At 50.0% G+C, this 21,549-nt stretch overlaps 1 long non-coding RNA gene across 1 annotated transcript; it reads right to left on the bottom strand.

Annotated features, from left to right (window-relative positions):
• Window positions 1–125: 125 nt before the first annotated feature.
• On the bottom strand, window positions 126–1,226 carry LOC147342046 (uncharacterized). The gene is made up of 3 exons (XR_015157505.1): window positions 1,112–1,226; window positions 669–808; window positions 126–440 (listed from the first exon to the last, which is right to left on the bottom strand). It is a non-coding gene; the product is annotated as an uncharacterized LOC147342046 (long non-coding RNA).
• Between the last annotated feature and the right edge of the window lie 20,323 nt (window positions 1,227–21,549).

Raw genomic sequence — 21,549 nt, 5'->3', positions numbered from 1 at the left:
AACATAGAGCCACAAAAATAAGAAAAAATAAGGGGAAAAGATTTTTAGCACCCAATCAATATCACTATTAACACCTATGGTACATATTCATTATTATTTTGTCCAAAATGAGATCACACCATATATGCATTTTTAAACTTTTTTCAGTTAACAATCCAGCTTTCCATGTCAGTCAAGTTTCACCTTTTGTAACACTCATTCAACATTCAGATTTCTCCAATGTTCTCAAGAAAAACGTCACCGACAGCAGGTTTGTGCAGATCCTCGGCCTTGCGGGGATGGGTGAGCGATCGTGCATCTCAGTCCCCCCTCTCGGGTCCTGCCCTGCTTTAACGGCTCTGACCTGTTGGGTGGTCAGGCCAGGGGCCCCGCAGCACCGTGCCTGCCTGGCCAATCAGGCTGCCTCCTCTGGTTCCACAGCACAAGCCTGCCGAGCTGGGCTGTGGGAACAGCACCGGGCTTAAGGTTTGGAAAGGGAAACACGGGTTGTGCCAGAGCACACGGCCTCACCCAGAAGCTTGGCAAGGCCCGAGCTAGAGTGGGACGAGCAGGTGGGGAACGGGTTCGTCTCGTGCACCGTCCAGGAAAGACCTCGAACCGCCCTTCCTGCTGGGGCCTCCTCGTCACCTCTCCCCGGGGTCACTCACTGCCTTCCCAGCTCTGCTCACCTTCAACCTCTCCTACGGCTGGCTGGCCACACAGTAAGCAAGAGGTTTCGCCAAGTGCCTCCTGGGCAAAGGGCATTTCCAAAAGTATTTACAAATTGGCATAGGCGGATGCCAATCTCGCAGTGAATCCAGGACTGTTTCTGTGGGATGAGAACAAAGGCTGGGCTTCTCTCGCCTTCCAGAACAACATTCCCCTGTCCACGGGCACCAGATCCCTGGGGCTTTGAACTCCTGAACTCTCTCCCCCAGTGCTCTGTTCAGACACCAAGTATTTAAATCTTTCAAAAGGAAAGTCCAAGGCGAGTTTCTCCCTCCCTCCCACCCCTCCCCTACCTTCCCCCGGGCTGCCTCAACCCCCCACCTCTCCCCTGCCTTCCCCTGGGCCCCCTCAGCCCCCTGTGCTGCATGGCTCACTGTGGCCCCTGCTTCTCCGGTGACCTCACCCCGGATCCGGCCTCTCTGCCTCGTGCTTCCCAATCGCCCCAGCCATCTCTGCACTTCTTATCTCTGGCTCTTGCACAGACATCACACCCTGGATGCCTCATGACTCAAAACTCCACCACTCCCCCTCCAGGCCCTTTTCCCACCCCATCCCTGTCTTTGTTGGAAATTCCTGCCTGTTTGTCCATGGTGATGGAGGCTCAAGCAGAAATGGTCAGGATGCAGAGCGGATCACCCTGCACAGTCAACCCTCCCCTGCACGCTCCCTGGTTCCAGCCCCAAGGCCTTGCTCGGCAGTGAACCACGGCTGTCCTGGGAAGGGACGCGCCTGCCTGCTTGCACACCAGGTCTCAGACCAGGGCCCGCCACCGTGGTGCTCCAGGGTGGCCTCCCTGGGAAAGGATTTCATTGTCTTTGAGAGGAAAGGGTCCAGGGCTGTTTCCTCTCTCTGGTCGCTGGGGCCATGGCGCGATCACCCCCTCCCCAGCTGGGCCAGTCCCCTGATCACGCTGCACAGCAGGATGGCCCAGAGCGGGAAGAATGTCCCTGGCTGCTCTAAAACTCGGCAGGCAGGCTGCCCTGCCCTTCCGGGAGTCCGCTTCCCAGGATGGGTGTGGCCTGGCGCCCGCAGTCCCCTAGGCCCCCACACTAGCCCACCCAGCTCTGAGACCTCGGCCCTCTGCACCGACACCGCCCAGCTCCTCAACGCTTCTCGGAGTCGAGGATTCCCGGAGGGCCGCCTGGGTGGCAGCTGGGCCTGTGCTCAAGTTTGAAGACAGAGGAATGAGGAAGCCCGACAGCCAGTCCTCCCAGGAGCCCATCCTGACCACCCTCAAGGTTAGGTCCCCCAAGAACCTCCGAGGGTTCCTGCTGCTGCCGTGTGAGACACCCAAGCCCTGGGCCAGCTCCTCCCGCTGCACCCCCAAGCGAGGGGCTCCCCAGGCCTCTGCACACCCCATGCCCTCTCCCGTAATGCCTTTCCACCCCTGAAGGGTTGGCAGGGGGAGTAATGGGAACCTCTCTCAGAAGGGAGTTGTGAGGATCAATCAGTCAAGACACAGAAAATTCTTAGAAGTGTGTCGGGCACATAGTGAGCACGGAGGAAGTGTTAGCTCTCATTTGTGTGTTGTTTTGTCCCCAGGCCACACCAACCAGAGCGAACTCTTCCTTTTCTGAGCCCCTGCCACTCTCAGGGTCCCCAGCCAGAGATCTGAAATGGGCCTCCATCCTATGGACCCCGAAGTTGCTTTACCCATATGGACACGCAGACTTCAGGGCTTGGCCAACAGGCCTGGCTACCCCCATGTGGGGCAAGGGCTTGGGCAGGACCCCATCCTCGATGACGCCAGCACAAAGGGGAAGTGTCTTCCTTTTGCAGGTTACAAAGCACGTTCCCATCTTTCTCTACTTCAGAGAACAGACAGGGCAGAAGTCATTATTCCCATTTTCCAAATGGGGCCCTTGATACAGAGGGGCAGTGAACACCTCACTCACCCAGACTACGCTCCAGTGAGTGGCCCAGTTAGGCCCTGGATCCAGCTTTGTTTGCTGGAAGCCCAGCGCTTCCTCAGCACCACACTGGGTCACAATCAGTTAAGTGCATCTTCCTCCTTCTGAAAAGCAGCTCAGATGCCAAAGGAATTAGAGATGGCCGCCCGATGAGAACCAGACGCCCTGCCCCTTGTCTCTGGGCCGGCTCCCAGGAAAGGGAAGACAGTGGACGTGCGGCCCCCGAGGCCCGGCCCGCCCTGTGAGCTCAGCTCCTGGCAGAGGGAGCCTCCCTAAGAAAGGCCAGGAGCCCCCCGAGCCTGGAAAAGCCTCTCCCCAGAGCTGGACCAGACCACCAGGCTGCTCATCTCCGGGGTCAGAACAAGGAGTGTCCAAGGCCAACTGTGCAGTCATTCACCCTCCCTAAACCCAACAATCCAGCTAACTTGGTGCTGTACCCATTTTTCAGATGGGAAAAGTGAGGCCCAAGGAGATGTGACTCCCTGAGCAAGCAAGGAAAGCTGGATGACAGCCCATGCCTCAGCCCTGTTCACAACAGGGCTCGGCGGGGGCAAACTCACCCAAGACCTGGGGCAACACAGCCAGCCCTGCCCAGCACCCCCTCTAACCCCTGCCCAGAGGCTGGGCCCACCAGGAGGCCCCAGGCCCCACTGTCTGCTGGGTCGCTGGTAGGGGAGCAAAGTCAGCTCCTAGTTGAGGTGAAGGCCCACTCAGCAGAGGTTCCAGCAGGTCAGGGCCTTGAGTGGGGAAGGGAGGCTGGGCTCCCTGAGAACATGAGTGCATCAGGGAACAGGCAGAACTCGAGTCCACAGCCAGGGCACCCAAGGTCACTGGCCAGAATCGCTCCTGGGGGCCGTTTCTACCACCAGCTCCCCACCTGGATGCTAGGAGAGCTGCTGGGGCCAAGGACATAGCCAGGCCCAGCCCCAGGCCTGGTGGGTGTGCATGTGTGGGCGGTGTCCCTGCCTGAGTCCAAGTTCAGGAGCCCAGCCAGGGGGATTGTTCACATTCGTTTAACAAACAGAACAGCCTTGACCACAAGGTCAAAATAACAATGAATTCAAACTCCACTCCAGTCCCAGCCCACCCTCCAGCGCGGTGCTGCTAGAGGACTCAGGGAATTGAGCGGTGCCCACCTCCCGTCCCCACCCCAGCAAGCCCCTTTTTCCTGCATCCACCAGATGTGTGTCCCCCTCCCTTGCCCCTTGCCCCCACTTCCCCTGCTCCAGCCTGCCCTCCACCCCACTTTAGTACCTTTCAAGGGGTCCTAAGTTAAAGCCAAACGCCCCTTTGTCACTCAAGGCTCTGTGTGGACGGAGCACACCGGCCTTGTCCAGCTCATGGGCCTCGGCCACGTCGGCTTCTCATGGGGCCCTGCTCCCTCTGGCTCCAAGCTTCACACACTCCTCTCTGCCCAGAGGCCCCCTCTCCTACCCAGCACTGGACAGCACCTGTTGATCTCAGAGCCCACCCAAGGGACGCTTCCTCCAACACCCAGGCCCGGTAAGCCCTCTGACACCCCCAAATCTCTTCTTCATGGAAACCATCACCATTGCAATTAACATGTGTCTCCCACCCTAAATGATGTCCCCAGTACCAGCCCCAGGTACATGGCAGAACCTGAACTACTGAGTCCTGAACAGCCAGTGGAGGGGCTGGACACTCCTAGCTCTGACCTCGCTTCCTTCCAGCTTCCTCCCTGCCACCCTCAATTCAGAGACACCTCCTCCAGGAAGGCTTTCTGTCTTTCCCTTCCCTGAGTAGCTCCTAGTAGACAACTCGTAAACCATGATCACCTTGTCCATCTGCCTCCCCATATGCTTGTGAGATCCTTGAGGGAGCACGAAGCCCCGGGCTCCGGCCAACCACAGTCTCTTCCCCACCCACTCCCCTTGCCCCGCTCAAGCTGAGGTCCCTGAAAAGCATGGACTTCCTCCCATCAGTCCCTGAACTCTGACAGCCCTTCTGAGAGGGACAGCCTCCACTAGTCCCAGTTTACAGATGACATCCCTGAGGCTAGGAGGAAAAAGGCTCAAAGTTCTGCATTGCTCGGAACATCCTCATGATGGGTACTGTGTCGCCTGTTAGGAAGTTGGCCAGCCTCTGGTCTCGGGCCTTTTCTCAGAGAGGCCCAGCCTTCCAGAGGGGGAGAGACAGACAGACAAAGAGAGAGAGAAAGGGAGGGAGAGAGAGAGAATTTAGTTACTTCGGTCAGGGTTGTATTTTAAAACTGACTCTTGAGCAGTTTGGACCACAGAGAAGTATGTAATTACACAAAAATGTTAAGACACAATTTACAGTAAGTAAATTTAAGTAAATTTACAGTAAGTAATTGTCTTCTATTTGCCAAGTTCTGTCAGTCCCTTCCCAACACATGCTCATCTTGTCCTTCAAAATTTTCTACGGAAAAAAAATTCCATGGAATTTCTCGACAACAGTAAGTTTTTAAAAAGCCCGCACGTGGGATGGGGGAATGAAGGGCCAGAATTAGGTTCAATCCCTGCCCATCCCTGCCCTCAGCGATGGCCCAGCTTCCAAGAGCAGCGAGGAGGACACAGGGCTGGAGACAGGATGGTCAAAGGGCTCTGAGCTCCCTGGGCAGCAGAGACCACAAGGACCAGAGGTGCAAGGGGTAGGGGGCGGTTAGGGGGCCAGGCGGGCTCAGCATAGGGCCTGTAACTATAGACCCTGCAGATGGATTGCAGATCAGTCGCAGCTGGGTCAGCCTCCCAGGGTTTAGATGCTCCTCCTTCTACTTATTTGGGGTTTTTTTGGTTTGTTTGTTTATTTTGATTTTTTTCCTTTAATTTTATTGGAGCATAGTTGATTTGCCATATTGTGTTAACTTTCAGATGTACAGCAAACTAAGTCAGTTACACATATATCCACGCTTTTTTAGATTATATTCCCGTAGAGGGCATCACAAAGTATTGAGCAGAGTTCCCCGTAGTATACAGCAGTTCCTTATTAGTCATCTATTTTTCATATATAGTTGTGTGCATATGTCAATCCCAATTTTCCAGTTTATCCCCTCCCCCACCCTCTGGTAACTGTAAGTTTGTTTTCTACCTCTGTAACTCTATTTCTGCCTTGTAGTTCAGTTGCACCCTGTTTTTTAGATTCCATATAGCGATACCAAACGATATTTGTCTTTCTCTGTCTGACCTACTCCCTCCTCTACTTGTGACTGTGAGACCCTGGGCAACTTCCTGAGCCTCAGTGTCCCCACCTGTGAAATGGGGTCAGGAGCAGAACCTCCCTCACAGGACTGTTGAAAGGCCTGAATGAGAGATCCGGTGGCGTGCAGTGCCGGGCAGAGGGTGGGTGGCCACGGCTGAGGCCATACTCTCCCTGAAGAGGTGACGGAGTTCTAATGGAAAGTTGGCTCTGATCCGAGTCTTGAAGGTGAGAAGGGTTTCAACAAGTGTAGATGGGAGTAGAAGGTTGGTGCACTCCGGGAGATTTAAACTGATGATGAGGACAGACAGGTGAGTGCATCTCAGGAAACGGAAGAATTACTGAGGATAAGCCCCAGGGCCTGGGGGCAATAATTGTCACAGAAAACACTGAGTTTGGGGTTTTTATTTGTTTGGGCTGCTCTGGGTCTTTGTTGCAGCATGTGGGGTCTAATTTCCTGACCAGGGATCAAACCCGGGCCCTTTGAATTGGGAGTGTGGAGTCTTAGCCACTGGACCACCAAGAAGTCCCAACACTGAGTATTTTAGCATTTAGTATCTGCCAGGGGCTTCCCTGGTGGCTCAATGGTAAAGAATCCACCTGCAAATGGATTCTATCCCTGAGTCAGGAAGATCCCCTGGAGAAAGAAGTGGCAACCCACTCCCGTATTCTTGCCTTGGAAATCCCATGGACAGAGCAGCCTGGCGGGCTACAGTCCATGGGGTCACAAAAGAGTCAGACGTGACTGAGCGACTGAACACAGGCACGTGGCATGCTCTGTGTGCCATCCATGTTCCCCTCCCTCCCCACCCAAGATCACAGAACACCTGGCAGTGAGGGTGGGGGATAACATGCTCCGAGCTCCATCCGTTCATTCAGCAAATATTTAATAAGCATCTACTATGTGCAGGGCCCGGGCTTCTCAGGCGGTGCTAGTGTAAGGAACCCACCTGCCAATGCAGGAGGCAAGAGATTCGGGTTCAATCCCTGGGTCGAGAAGATCCCCTGGAGGAGGGTACGACAACCCACTCCACTATTCTTGGCTGGTGAATCTCGTGGACAGAGGAGCCTGTCCAGCTACAGTCCATGGAGTCACAAAGAGTCGGACATGACTGAAGAGACTTAGCATGCACACGCCCATGTGCAGGGCCCTGGAGAATTATAGGTGAGCACGGAGCTTAGTTCTAGGGGAGAGATAGATAATAGACAAACATGTAAAGGAGATCGTTTCAGGCGGTGATAAAGGCTCTAAAGGAAAGAAAGCTGAATTCTGAAATCCAGAGTGACTGGGGAAAGGGGACGCGATGATCAAGGAAGCCTTATCCACAGAGGGGCTGTTAGAGTTGTAATCAGAAAATAATTTGGGACGAGCATCCAGGCAGAGGGAGGTGAGCCGGCCCTCCATATGCCCACCATGGCCACAGGGTACTGAGTCAGGGGGAGGGTGGGATGACCCAACGTGGGACTGGAGAGATAGCTGAGGATAGGTCACACCAAGTGTGGACCAGGTGAGACTTGGGATTTTATTCTGAGTGTTGTGGGAATGGCTTATACAGAGAAGTGACAAGACCAGATTTATTTTTCAAAGATCTCAACAGCTGCTCTGAGGCGAACGGACCTCAAGGGGCACTGTGGGGACATGACATGGGATCCATGCTCCACCAGAGCCTCAAGCAGGAGCCCCCACACTGTCCTCCCAGGCCAGGCCTCTCCAGGGCCACCGTGGAACAGGCTGCTCCCAGCTGGCCCCCGCCTGACCAGTGGGTCTGTCTCCAGCCTCTGCAGCGCAGGAACGCCTGCTCTCTAGTTATCACATCTTGTGGCGTTCTGAATCCACTGGGGAAAGACCACCAGTGAGTTTAGAGGAAAGTAAATGACAGCAACAGAGGTTGTTTTTCAGCATTTTTCCAGGCCCCAAGGGCCCATGAGGTTCAGAGCATCATTGAACTGTTTGTCCCTGAGACGCTGGCTGTGGTCTCGGCGAGGCAGCGGTGAGCAGTGGTGTGAAGCGAGATTTTAGTTCCCTGCCCAGGAATTGAACCTGGGTGGCCTGGATGAGAACCAGGAGTCCCAGCCATCAGACCAGCAAGGGCTAGAGGCTAGAAACTATTTTTCCCTGGATCTTTGCCACCAGTGAAAAAATACATTAATCATGAAAGCCAAAACTGTAAATGCAGGTACAAAGTTTATTATTAGAGGCACAGCATAACAACAAGTGGGGGGGGGGGCACACAGAGAAACAATTTGTCAATTTGTTTAGTTAAGATGGAAGCAAGGCAGAGATGCATAATCAGAAAGAGTGTGGGTGTCCCCATTAGTAAAAAGGAGCTCAGAAAAGAGCCACCGAAGTCATTTATATAGAGCCGTTCTTCCCCATCTTTGTTTACCTTTAGCCAATTTTCTGGTTTCTTTCTCCACATCTGACCTGCCCTAAAACTCCCCTCAACATTCAGGTGCTACTTTTTGCAAAGATGGATTTCAATGCAAAGGTGTCTGGAAGAAGCAAGACTCAATATGGCCTGGCATCCCTGACTTTTGACCCCCAAGGAGGCTTTCTGCATGTGGGTAGTGTCTCCCTTGCACCAAGGAGGGGAAATATGTGACCTCTTAATCCTTTACTCAAACAAGGTTCAGCCCCTCTTTGTTCCTGACATGACTTAAGGCGTCCACAAGAGACAAAGCCTGGCTAGTGCCCTGTTTCAATTGTTACTTCCATTGATGACAGCAAACAGGAGGTTGATTTGTAAGTGCTTAACCTGGAGCCTGGGCTTCCTTGGTGGCTCAGCAGTAAAGAATACCCCTGCAATGCAAGAGACTTGGGTTCAATCCCTGAGTCAGGAAGATCCCCTGGAGGAGAACATGACATCCCACTCTAGTATTCTAGCCTGGAGAATCCCAGGGACAGAGGAGCCTGGCAGGATATAGTCCAGAGGGGCACAAGGACTCGGGCGAGACTAAAGTGACTTAACATGCCCACCTATCTCCTGTCTCAGGAAATGCAAACAGGAGGCTAGTGTAAATGTCTGACCTGAAGTCCATCTTTTTCTCACCCCAAGAAGTGTAAACAGAAGGCCGGTTGTAAATGCCTAGGCTGGAGCCCATCTATCTCCTGCCTCAGTTGCAGCTCGAGCTGAGCAATAAGCAGCCAGCTGAGCTGTGCTCTGCAGATCAGACCTGCAGGAAGACGCTCAGTTCAAGTACTGTTTCTGCCCCAACTCTCTGTGCAACCTCTCATGACTTATGGCATCTCGCTGGGCCTGAGACCCCTTCTCCAGAACAAAGGGTGGAGCTGATGTTCGCTTCAGCCCTTCCAGACTCCAGAGGCAGAACCTCCCAGAGTTCGAGCCGGAGGCAAGCCATCTGCAGAGAGCCACGCAGTCATCTGGAGGCCGAGACCTGGACAGTCTGACCTCTTCCATGCTGTCTTGGCTAGAGAGACCGCAAGGATGTCACTGGGGTCTCACCACCTTGAGGGATGGGGTGAGCAGCAGCCCTGTGCCCGCGGCTCCCAAGCTATTCACTCACGCTGGGAAGTTCTTGAAACATGAACCTATGTTATTTTTCCTCTTATTTATTTTCCTCTCTTGGCTCTTGCCCTGATCCAGGTGGCCCAAGGGAAGGGCTGTCACAGAGGAAGGCGAAGAAAGGGGCAGTCTTTTCCTGGCTTCTGCAGTTCAAAAGCCCCCCTTTCAGAGGAATGGAAAGACCTCCAGGCACTTGTTTGTGTAAGAGTCAGGCTTCCTGAGCCCCCACCACACCCCCAGACTAGAAAAGGACTCCCAGGGCAGCTGGGAGGCACAGAGTAAGTATAGACACACCTCGGAGATACATGTGGGTTCAGTTCCAGGCCACCACAATGAAGTGAGTCACATGGATTTTTTGGTTTCCTAATGCATACGAAAGTTACGTGTACACTTACACTGTAGCCTATTAAGTGTGCAATAGCATTATGGTAAAAAAATGTACAACTATACACCTGTAAGTGAGGCAACAGTGTAAATCAACTATACTTCAGTTTAAAGAAAAGAAACAAGCAAAAAATCTACACACCTTAATCAAGAAATACTTTATTGGTTAAAAATGCTAACCACCAGAGAGCCTTCAGCGAGTCATAAACTTTTTGAAAAAGCGACACCAAAGATCCCTGATCAGAGATCACTGTAACAAATAATAATGAAAAAGTTTGAAATGCTGCAAGAATTGCCATCATGCGACATACAAACATGAAGTGAGCAAATGCAGTTGGAAAAATTGGTACCAAGACATTTGCTCAACACAGGGCTGCCACAAATCTTCAATTTCCAAAAGATACCATCTCATGAAGCACGTCTGGACTATCACAGATCGGTGGTCTCTGCTGAAATAAGTCCAGGCAGTAAGAGGGTTTAAAACCAGTAAGACTCACTAGATGCCTATACGCTTTTTAATATCACCATGCACCAGCACTTCTCAACAATGTCAGTGATAAAATACTCCTATCTGGAATATTCTCCTAAGTCCAAGTTGAAAGCATCTGATATGGGTAACGTTGAGTTTTCATAGTACATATGTAAGCTCCAAATTAGCACACGTTTACCGCTTATCTTTCAACAGACATTATATTCTACATGAAAATTATTTCTAAGAACTCTCAGTCTCCAGCAGGTTCATGTCAAGAATAAGTTTGTCATGAAGACAAGAACACAAAGCTACTAATAACAACCTTTGTAAACCCATGCAGGAAATTAGGAGGGCTACAGGACTGGAAGGTGGGAAAAAATGGATATTAAAAAGTTTATACAAGGACTTCCCTGGCGGTTCGGTGGTTAAGAATCCACCTGCCAGTGCAGGGGACACAGGTTCAATCCCTGATCGGGGAAGATCCCACACGCTGCAGAGCAACTAAGCCCATGCGCCACGGCCCCTGAGCCTGTGCTCTGGGACTTGCGCTGCACAACAGAGGAGCCACCGCCGTGAAAAGCCCGAGCAACACGGCTGGAGAGTAGCCCCACTCGCTGCAACCAGAGAAAGCCCTCTCACGGCATCGAAGACCCAGAGCAGCCAAAAATTAATAATTATTTTTTTTAAGTTTTTACAAAACCTTTCTTTTGTTTTCCAGTCACACTGCGTGGCATGCAGGATCTTAGTTCCCCAACCGGGGACCCAAACTGTACCCCCTGCAGTGGAGCCACAGAGTCCTAACCACTGCACCACCAGGGCAGTCCCTGGACAGACTTAAATGAAGTCTCCTAAGGTAGAGAAAGCAGATATGATAATGGCTTTCCAGCATATAAAGGATGGCCACAAGAAAGAAGAGTTTCATGTATGTCATATTGCTCGAAAAGGCAGAACTAGCACTAACAGGTATATATTTGCACATAGGTAAATAGAAAATTGATGGCTAAAGCTATTTAACGAAAGAACAAACTGAGTAGAATGATGATCTAGAGGAGTGGGATGCTGAGATAGGAGAGTTGCAAGAGGGAGAGGGTATATGTATGCATATAGCTGATTCAGTTCGTTGTACAGCAGAAACTAACACCACATTGTAACGTAGCTATATCCCAATAAAGGAAATAAAGAAATATAAACAAAAAATTTTAATAAATAGATAAAAACAATAAGCTAAGTACAAAGTATAAAGCTTGCCATCTTGAAAGGTTTCATATAGAAGCCACTGACTAATCCACTTAGATTGCTGTGAAAATTAAATTTGTTCACTATAGAAAGCACTTCGTACTGTCTGGAACACAGAAATAGCTCACTACATGTTACCTATTATAACTATTATTATTACCTGAAAGTTTAGTAAAACTTCTCTGTAAAACCATCTAGACCTTCTGATTCTTAATTACTGTGCTAGTCAGGTTGTTGGGAGAAGGCAATGGCACCCCACTGCAGTACTCTTGCCTGGAAAATCCCTTGGACGGAGGAGCCTGGTGGGCTGCAGTCAATGGGGTCGCTAAGAGTCGGGCATGACTAAGCGACTTCACTTTTACTTTTCACTTTCCTGCATTGGAGAAGGAACTGGCAACCCATTCCAGTGTTCTTGCCTGGAGAATCCCAGGGACGGAGGAGCCTGGTGGGCTGCCGTCTATGGGGTCACACAGAGTCGGACACGACTGAAGTGACTTAGCAGCAGCAGCAGCAGTCAGATTGTTAAGTTTACTTGGGCCCAGTTTTACAGTTTGTTTTCTTCCATTTTATCTGCGGTTTTTGAAATATTGTTCTGTTATAATCCTGTATACTATATTTTGTTGTAATGAAGAACGTTATTTTATCAGTGGCTTACAAAAAAGAGTAAGTTTTTTCGAAGGTGTGGAATGCTTGGAGCTGACTTCAGATTCAGTTCTAGCCTCCAGCTCCTGTTTGCTACACAGCCCTGTGCTCAAACGGCAAGTCCAAAGTGATCCACCGACATGCTGGGCTCGTAAAGAGCAAGGAAGAGAACTTGAGTTGCTTCATTTCTGTCGTCTCAGACCGCTTGGAGCTTCTCTTTGGGCTTAAATTTTTAAACAGTAAAAGAATGTAAGGCATAATATTTTTGTTTCAGATGAACATTTTAGTTCATACATGAAACATTGGACTGAATTTTACTATCTTTAAAGTTGAAATGTATTCTTTTTCAATTGCTGGTTGTTTGAAAACTAAAGAACAAATCAAATAAATAAAATAGTGCATCAGGGGTACAATTTAGCAGTTGCTTACATTTACCTTTTGCAGGTATGTAATTCAGTTTTATACAAATTCACTTCTGGGTAAATTTTAATTGAATAATTATTTACGTAAGATGTTAATATAGCAGACTGTAACCAAAGAATCAGAGTTCATTAGGTAAATATACAAGCTCTTGAATAAATAGCTGTGTGCTGTGTTTGTGTATGTTTTATTGAAGTGCAACTGATTTACAATGCTGTTAGTTTGTGTATAGCAAAGTGATTCAGTTATACATACGTGTATATTTTCAGACTCTTTCCATTGTGAAAGTGAAAGCTGCTCAGTTGTGTCCGACTCTTTGCGATCCCATGGACTATACAGTCCATGGAATTCTCCAGGCCAGGATACTGGAGTGGGTAGCCTTTCCCCTCTCCAGGGCATCTTCCCAACCCAGGGATGAAACCCAGGTCTCCCGCATCACAGGTGGACTTTACCAGCTGAGCCACAAGGATAGTCCCTGTGCTATATTGTAAGCCCTTGTTGGTTATCTACTTCACATCTATAGTAGTATGTATGTATTGACCCCAAACTCCTAATATATCCCCATTGACCCAAACTCCTAACATTTCCCCACACCCTCTTTCCCTTTGGTAACCATAAGCTTGTTTTCTATGTTTGTGGATCTATTTCTGTTTTGTATATAAGTCCGTTTGTATCATTTTCTTTTTAGATTTCACATCTTAGTAATACCACATGACATTTGCCCAATTTACTTACTTCACTAGATTATTTCAGTTCAGTTCAGTCCAGTTCAGTCGCTCAGTCGTGTCCGACTAGTATGATAATCTCTAGGTCCATCCTTGTCGCTGCAAGTGGCATTATTTCATTCTTTTCATGATTGAGTAGTATTTCTTTGTAGATATGTACACATCTTCTTTACCCAGTCATCTGTCAATGGACATTTAGGTTGCTTCCATGTCTTGGCTACTGTAAATAGTACTAAATAGCTGTGTGAAAATGGTGTGCTCTGATATTTATTTTTGCCAGCAGGGTGTGTGTGTTTCAGTAAAAGAAAATGATCTTGATGGATAATTAAATCAGTGGTCACTATCTGCCTTTCTTTTCTGACCTTTATTCTTCATTTCATTTCACAGTTGTACTGAGAATAAGTTTTGTTGTCTAGAGTAGGGAGGCATTAAAACGGGATCCTCTCTGGGTATCAAATCCACCAGGGAAGGCATGGAGAGATCAAGCCTTAGTGAGGTGGCAGAGCCTCCAGATGGGTCTGAAGAATCTGAGAGCAGACAGCAGAAGCCCCCCACAACAGAAATGGGTGAATGATAGCATCTTAGGTGGGATCACAGCAGGATCTCCCAGCCTCAGCACCACTTGGGAGCAGCAGCAGGATTCCTGGGCACCCAGAAGTGGGTCCAAGGTGGCAGAGAAAGCCAGTGAGCCTGAGGCCTGCACAGGCTGATGACCAACAGCAAGAGCTGAGCTGGTGACAGGTGGCACCAACCAGCACCGATGCCCCCACTGCACAAAGTCCACCGACGTCTTGGTTCTGAGCAAGGCCCCTGGAAGTTAGTACAACTCTGGACAGGGAGGGGCCCAGGAGGACTGAGGCTAAATTCCCATCCCCTTAGCAGAGTGAAGGCTTGAGACTGAAATTGCATTTTATTTTAGTTATCATAGAAATGTTATATACTATTATTAAATGTATTGCTCAGTCATGTCCGACTGTCTGTGACCCCATGGACTGTAGCCATCAAGCTCCTCTGTCCATGGGGTTTTTCAGGCAAGAATACTGGAGTGGGTTGCCATTTCCTCTTCCAGGGAATCTTCCCAGCTCAGGGATCAAATCCATATCTCCTGCGTCTCCTGCGTTACAGGTGGATTCTTTACCACTGAGCCACGGGGAAGCCCATTATATGTGTTATGTATGTTTATATATGTATATGAGACAAAATACATTACATAGTATATTACATATAAAATATATAAATAAACTATAACTATTTTAGTTATAAAAATAGAGAGAGATGATAAAGTTCTCATTCATGTTTGAGGATACTGCATCACCCTGATAGATAGAGTGACATGGTACCCAGAAGAGATGATGCAGGCCATGGGAGGGGCATGCAGGGCCAGGGGCTCACCCAGCTCCTCTGCGTGAGACATCAGTGGGTCTCAGACTAACAGCCTGAAAGCCCGTGGCTGTCTTCCCTCCCGCTCCCTGTTCATGTGGGACCACCGCAGTTCCACAGAGCCCCTCGGCCGGCCAGCAACAGACCTGAGCCCTGACCCACGTATGCTGACCCCAAGGGCTCACGTCCCCTGTGATGGCCACAGGCAGAGCCGTACCACCCACCCGAGGCACCAGGCAGAGGGGCCTCCGCGGTGACCTGCCAAGTCCACAGCGGGAGGAAGCTCAGGGCAGGGGAGACGGGAGAGGACCAACGAGGACGGCAGAACCTGGTGACTCACGGCAGAACAAAAAGGCTGCAGGACTCAGCGGGCAAGTGAAAGCTCCCTGGGAAAGGTCAGGAAGTGAATTGTCACGCGCTGTCAACCCATATCTGCTGCCCAAATCCCCAGAACCGCCAGTAAGACGGAGGGAACCAGTTTCCACCCTGCAGGACAGGGCCTTCCATCACCCTCACAGTCCCCACCCTCAGAGGAAGCTTCCCCCAGAGCCAAGAACCTGCTGGTTCTGCCAGGCGTCCAGGTCTCAGGGAAAGCCCAACCCCGGCTCCCAGCCCGTCCCCACCCTCCCACCTCGCCCCCAAGTTTCAGCTCCAGCAGCAGAGAGGGCTCAGATCCTCAGCGGGTTGAAGCCTGCCGCACCCCCATCCCTCCCCGAAACTCCAGAAAGAGCAAAAGCCGAGTCGCTTTGTACTTGGGTCCAACCCACAGCAGGGAGTGGGTGAAGCGTGTCCACAGGATGCCACTAGGGGGCCCATGTGAGCGTCTTGGCTGGCCACTCCCCTTACTCTGAGAGCTAAGGGATGTCTTGCCCTGGGAAGGTGAGATCCCCGTGGAAATCAATACCGCGGACACCCACCCCAACACCCTACCTGCTCCCACCTCCCCAGCCCTCTCATTCCCCACCATCAACCCCTCCACAGAGAATGTTAACACCAGTGAGGAGGACAGCGCATCCAAACCCAGGCGTCTGGGCAGGTGTGCCGTTACCGTGTGGCTGGTAATGGCAGAAAAGCTGGAAACAACGTTAAGGTCCATCAAAAAGGTACTGGTAAAGGAAATTATATTACATCCTGCAAACACATAGTCTACAGCATGAGAAAAGTCAAAATCTGTAAGTGCCAAGGTTTGGAAAGATATCCCAGATGTAATAGTAAGTGGGAAAAGCAAGCTCCAGAGCTGTGTAAGTAGAATGATACTCTCATGGGCTGGTTTTTCTATATCTGACACTCACTCCCTTCCTGGTGGCTCAGGCAGTAAAGAATCTGCCTGCAGTGTAGGAGACATGGGTTCAATCCCAGGGTCAGGGAGATCCCCTGGAGAAGGGAATGGCAACCCACTCCAGTATTCTTGCCTGGAGAATCCCATGGACAGAGGAGCCTGGCCGGGCATCAGTCCATGGGGTCTTGAAGAGTCGGACACAACTGAATGACTAACACTTTTCACTTTCCCCTCCCATTCATTCTCTGATCTTTCTATGGTCTGCTCTGTGTCCCTGGAGGCTGACCTCTAAGGACCACAAAACCCAGGCTTCCTTGCTTCTGAATACCAGTTGGGTAGGCCAAGGGAAGGCTCTGGCTATAAATCAGAGGATGGGAAGAGACAGAAGCTGAGGTATTCCCTCTGGTCCCTCCTTGCCTGCTCTGATGATGGCTGTGTTCTGCTACGGCCACTCCTACAGATATTGGGAAATCCTACTGGTTTTGATGTTTCTTCCCCATATCATATCAGACACATTACAATATATAGTCTTCTCACAATAAGTATAATTTTGCCTATCAAGTTTCAAAAGGAGCGTGCATAAATTTAATACTTCTGCTCCTAAGACTAGATTACGCATTTGGTTCATACAACTTAAAGTTTATTGCACCTGGTGGTTGGTGGTTTAGTCACTAAGTCGTGTCCGACTCTTGAGACCCAATGTACTGTAGCCCACCAGGCTCTTCTGTCCATGGGGTTTCCCAGGCAAGAATACTGGAGTGGGTAGCCATTTTCCTTTCCAGAGGATCTTCCTGATCCAGGGTTCGAACTTGGGTCTTCTGCATTGCAGGCGGATTCTTTACTGACTGAGACACCAGGGAAGCCCTACATATAACTATATCATGGTTGAACTCAGTCCCATCAAGCTAGTGGAAATATTGTTACCTAGATAAATATTCATTGATTACAATTTTAAAATTTTCTTTTTATACTTGGAAGCCAAGACATACAACAAGACAATTTTTTAGGCCCTCTGAAAGCTCACAGGCCATAGGCATTACAGCTAGTAGACAGTTTTATCTATTCTGGCTGGAATGTCCAGACCCCTCCTGCGAGAGCTGGGTCAGTGTAGGAGTCATTCTCAGGAGCCATTGAGACAGACTAGAATGGACCCGAACCACAAGCAAAATTCTGCTCTCTCAGGGACTATTTCCTGAACGAACCCAGAGTTGGAAACCTGGAGTGGAGGGAGGAGGCTGAAGTCTACAGCTTGCCCCATGAGCTGACCCCACAAGCCTGTAGCCTGACCAGCCCTGTTCTAGCAGCCAGGCCGGATGGATAGGATCAGACTGGCCCTCCCACAGCCTTCAACCTATTTTCTGGGCCAGGCTGGGACTTGCCATAGGCCAGATGCCAGCCCAGGCTGCACCCCAGCTTCCAGTTCAGAGGATACAGCAAGCATCAAGCCCAGGAAGGAACAGTTGGTCTCAGTCAATGCCTTCGCTGGGCTGCTGCTTGGCTGGGCCCTCCCACCCCCATCAGACCTCTAAGTGGGCACCTGGGCAGACTCCCCAAGGGGCACTGATCAGAGCTCACCAACCTGAACTACCAAGGAATGTAGGGCACGGCAACCCACTGGAGAATTTTCCAGGCAAGAATACTGGAGTGGATTAGGGTTAGGGTTAGGGTTCTCCAGGGGATCTTCCCAACTCAGGAATCAAACCGGAGTCTTCTACATGGGCAGGCAGATTCTTTACTGTCCGAGCCACCAGGAAAGCCCAAAGTGAAAGTGCTAGTTGCTTAGTCATGTCCTACTCTTTACAACCCAAAGGACTCTAGCCTGCCAGGCTTCTCTGTCCATGGAATTCTCCAGGCAAGAATACTGGAGTGGTAGCCATTCTCTTCTCCAGGGGATCTTCCCAACTCAGGAATCGAACCCAAATCTCCCACACTGCAAGCAGATTCTTTACCATCTGAGCTACTAAGCTTCTTTACATGGCTCACCTATAAGGGGATCTCAGAACTTCTCTTTATTCATCACATAACCTTGCCTATCAACCCTTGCCCTGGGGCCAGGTCAGGAAGGTGGGCAGCATGCTTTACCCAAGGTCTTCTGCGTCCCCCAGAATCATGTGTGTAGAGTTGAACAAGGAAACTCAAACTGATGGACTTCTTCTTGTGCCTTCAACATGGAGACAGGCCAGTATAATACTTGCCAATATTCACAGAGCATTTTCTCCATGCTGCTGCTAAGTCGCTTCAGTCGTGTCCGACTCTGTGCGACCCCATAGATGGCAGCCTACCAGGCTCCCCCATCCCTGGGATTCTCCAGGCAAGAACACTGGAGTGAGTTGCCATTTCCTTCTCCAATGCGTGAAAGTGAAAAGTGAAAGTGAAGTCGCTCAGTCGTGTCCGACTCTTAGCGACCCCATGAACTGCAGCCTACCAGGCTCCTCCATCCATGGGATTTTCCAGGCAAGAGTACTGGAGTGGGGTGCCATTGCCTTCTCCTTTCTCCATGCTAGGCAGCCCTTAATGTGTATCTCGCGTGCGTGCTCAGTTGCTTCAGTCACGTCTGACTCTTTTGAGACCCCAGGGACTATAGCCCACCAGGCTTCTCTGTCCATGGGATTCTCCTGGCAAGAATATTGGAGTGGGTTGCCATGCCCTTCTCCAGCAGATTTTCCCACCCAGGAATCAAACCAGGGTCTCCTGCATTACAGGCAGATTCTTTACCATCTGAACTACCAAGGAATGTTCATCCTACAGACAAGAAAATGGAGGCAGAGAGGAGTGAGGTACGTTGCCCAAGATAATAAAGTTGGTAAGCCATGTGTCTGGGAGTCAACTCAGACAGGCTCATTCTGGATCCTGTTCTCTCCCTTTTAAATTATTTTTAACTGTGGCAAAACACATATAACATGAACTTTGCTATCTTAACCATTTGTAAGCATAGAGTTCAGTAGAATTAGACACACACTGCTGTGTATTCATTACCCCATCCACCTCCAGTTCATCACCCCAAACTGAGACTCTGTCCCCATCAGACAAAATTAGCTCTCAGTCCCCCGCCCCTGAGCCCCTGGCACCCAGCGTTCTTCTTTCTGTCTCTGTGTATCTGACTATTCTCCATACCTTGTGTAAGTGGACTCACACAGTATGTATCTTTCTGTAATTGACTTATTTCACTGGGCGTCACATCCTCAAGGTTCATCCACGTGGTAGCAAGTGTCAGACCTAGTCTTCCCTTTTTCAAAAATTGTTTTGTATTCATAATATCTTTATGTAATTCCAGATTCAAAGGGCACCAAAGTGCTTATAAATGAAGTCTCATTCTCTGGGTCCCCTCATCCACTTTGTGGAAACAGCCAGCACCACCCACGTGCACAGACGTCCTCTGCGTATACAAGCAGTGATCTATGTGAATTGTTTTGCTGTTATTTTCTGTTTTTTACTCTGTTCTGCCTTGTTTTTGGTTTTTGTTTGCCTGTTTGTTTTTCCCCTTTGTAGCCTGCCTCAGAGATCATTTCATGATCAGTTCAGAAAAGCTTTCTCTCCTGATCTTTCAACTACACAGTACTTTACTCCATGAGTCCCCATGGTGGCTACTTCAGAACCTATGCTTGTAACAGTATTAAGGCACCTCTGAGCCTGTACCTCTCACAAACTGACAAGGACTCATTCATCAATTCATGCCACACGGATTCTTGTTTAGCAAACATTCTGTACAAGGTTAGAACAAGTAAAGAACCACAAAGTTAAAGCCCTGGGCAGTGGGCACAAAACAGAGGGCTGTAGAGGCTGAGAGCAAGAGTGACTGCTGACAGGCACCGAAGGTTCGAGAAGGCTTCCCACTGATTCCCTCCCGTATCCTATTCCTCCCAAGTCTCCTCTAGATCAGGAAATAGCCCCTGGGTACTCGGTGCCCTAGCCAGAAACCAGTCAGGCTCACCCAGATGCATCCCTCTCCCACCCATCTTAATCTATCCAGCATCAAGCCTGTCTCTGTGTCTCTCACATCCTCACCCCACTGCCATCAGCTGGTCCAAACCCACCATCCCTTTCGCTGAGCTGCTCCATCACTCCATCCCTCCCTCTCAGGGCAGTAGTCAGCGACATCTCTTCCGAAAGGAAATCAGGGACTTCCCTGGTGATCCAGTGGCTAAGAGTCCACACTCTCAATACAGGGGACCTGAGTTTGATCCCTGGTTAGGGAACTAGATCCCTTCTCCCTCCTGCAACTAAGAGTTCACAGGCTGCAACTGAAGATCCTGAATGCTGCAACAAAGGCCTGGCTCAACCAAATAAATAAATAAAATTTTTTTAAAAAAGAAAAGGGAAATCAAACCCTGCTACTCCCTATGAACACCTTCCAGATTGTACATCCATGTTCATGGCAGCACTGGGATGATTAAAATGAGGGCACAACCCAAGAGTCCATTGATGGATGAACAGATAAGCAAAATGTGATCCAGACATAAAATGGAATCATATTCCCCTCCAAGAGGAAATAAAAACCTGCAATAAGCCACAATGGATGACCCTTGAGGATGTTCTCCTGTGTGAAATAAGCCAGTCACAAAAAGACAAATATTGCATGATTCCACTTTTATGAGGTACTCAGGCTTGTCGAAATCATAGAGACAGACAGTAGAACAGTAGTCGCCAGGGGCTGGGAGAGGTGGGGTGGGCAGTTGCTGTTTAGCAGATATAGAGTTTCAGCTTCACAAGATAAAAGGAGGTGTGGTGGTGGACACTGGTGATAGAGGCTCATCACTGTGAAGGTATTTAATACCAGTCATTTAAGAACATTTAAAGATGTCTCAGACGCTGCCCAGACGCTCTACCCCTGCAGGTCTCACCTGCTCAGAGAGGACCACCCCATCCCCCTACAAAGCAGTCTCCCTCTCCTTTTCCACCATGGTGTCCACTTCATTCTCCCCAGTGCTTAGCACATCGTGAGTGTCTCATTTGCTTCACCATCTGCTTGTTGTCTGTCCTCCCACCAGAGTGAAGCTCCACGTCGGCCCCCGCTGACCTGGGCCCGCTCAGTTTATGCTTGCTTCCCTGCCGTGGGTTAATACTGTCCTGACGGCAGATGCTGAGGTGGAGTTTGGGGTACGAGATTATTACTAGGGACCAATAACTGTGAAGGGAAGCAAGCGGAAGCTGGGCTGGGCCGCAGGGGAAGCTGGCCTGCAGGCCGTGCGGGCCTGGCAAAGGCTGGGCCAGCCAGGCGGGTGCTCTGGAGTAAGGACTACCTGCAGGAGCTGTCCAACATGGCACCGACGTGCCCTCCTTGTTTGCACCCCAGGGAGGGTGTGACCTTGGGCTCAGCAGCTCCCTGCAGCTGGGGCAGACCCCCAGGGGCTGGAGAGACCCCCAGGGACTGGCCACTGGCTGCTCCTGACCTCACTCCTCGCAGCTCGGCGGCAAGTTCATCTTGAAGGGGCTCCTGGCAGGGCTGCTCCATGTCTCTGCCAACTCCCAACTCCTAGCACAGTGCCTGGAACACAGCAGATGCTCGGCACTTAATGAATGAATGAATGAACATTTGATCGAATTTTGAAATACAGATAGGATTTGGAGAAGACAAGGCAGATGTGTGTTCCAGGCAAGAAGCACAGCTTGTACAAAGGTAAAAAGGCATGGAGAAAAACAAGGACTATTCCCAAATCAGCATATACTAAGACAGTTAAATTTCCATGCAGGA

Source organism: Bos grunniens, chromosome 29, assembly GCF_055505025.1.
Source record: "Bos grunniens cultivar Pamir isolate PY7600 chromosome 29, Bosgru_T2T1.0, whole genome shotgun sequence".
NCBI lineage: Eukaryota > Metazoa > Chordata > Mammalia > Artiodactyla > Bovidae > Bos > Bos grunniens.
Note: the sequence above shows the minus strand (reverse complement) of the source record. Positions and strands in the feature narration are given on the sequence as shown.